Genomic DNA, 511 nt, shown 5'->3' on the forward strand with positions numbered 1-511 from the left:
CGCGGCGGGGGCGCGCGGCCCGCGGGGCCGCTGGCCGGCCGCCGCCGGTGCCCATCCTGTCTGCGGAGGAGCTTCTGGGCGGGGATTCCTGCGAGAAGCCGAGCCCGAGTAGCAGCAGCGCCGTCGTGGGAGAGGTGCTCGCCGACCCCGACGCACCGCAGGTCTGTAAAGCCGCGCGCTCCTTCTGTTTTTGAGGCTTTCCTAACTTCGTCCTTTCCGCCCTCATTTTCTTGGCGTGTTGTCAATGCGAATTCCTCATCTGTGTCTCCCTGTAGTCACGGAATTTTTTGGTTTTTCCTTGATAACAGCTTTAGTTTCAGCTGAAATGCTTTGACTACAACTCTCTTTTGAACTTGCAGCAGTGTTTCCCTGTGTTTCCCGGGGTTGTATTGTTGTGGGGGTTCACATTCCTGTCTCCATGAATGATTGATTTAAGGAAAGGGCTATCCCCCTTCCATGGAGAGCAGGAAGCCAGCGGTGGCACTTGTTTCTTCCTTGATAACGAAGTCAA

The sequence above is a fragment of the Corvus brachyrhynchos genome, unplaced genomic scaffold (genome assembly GCF_000691975.1).
Source record: "Corvus brachyrhynchos isolate BGI_N302 unplaced genomic scaffold, ASM69197v1 scaffold545, whole genome shotgun sequence".
NCBI lineage: Eukaryota > Metazoa > Chordata > Aves > Passeriformes > Corvidae > Corvus > Corvus brachyrhynchos.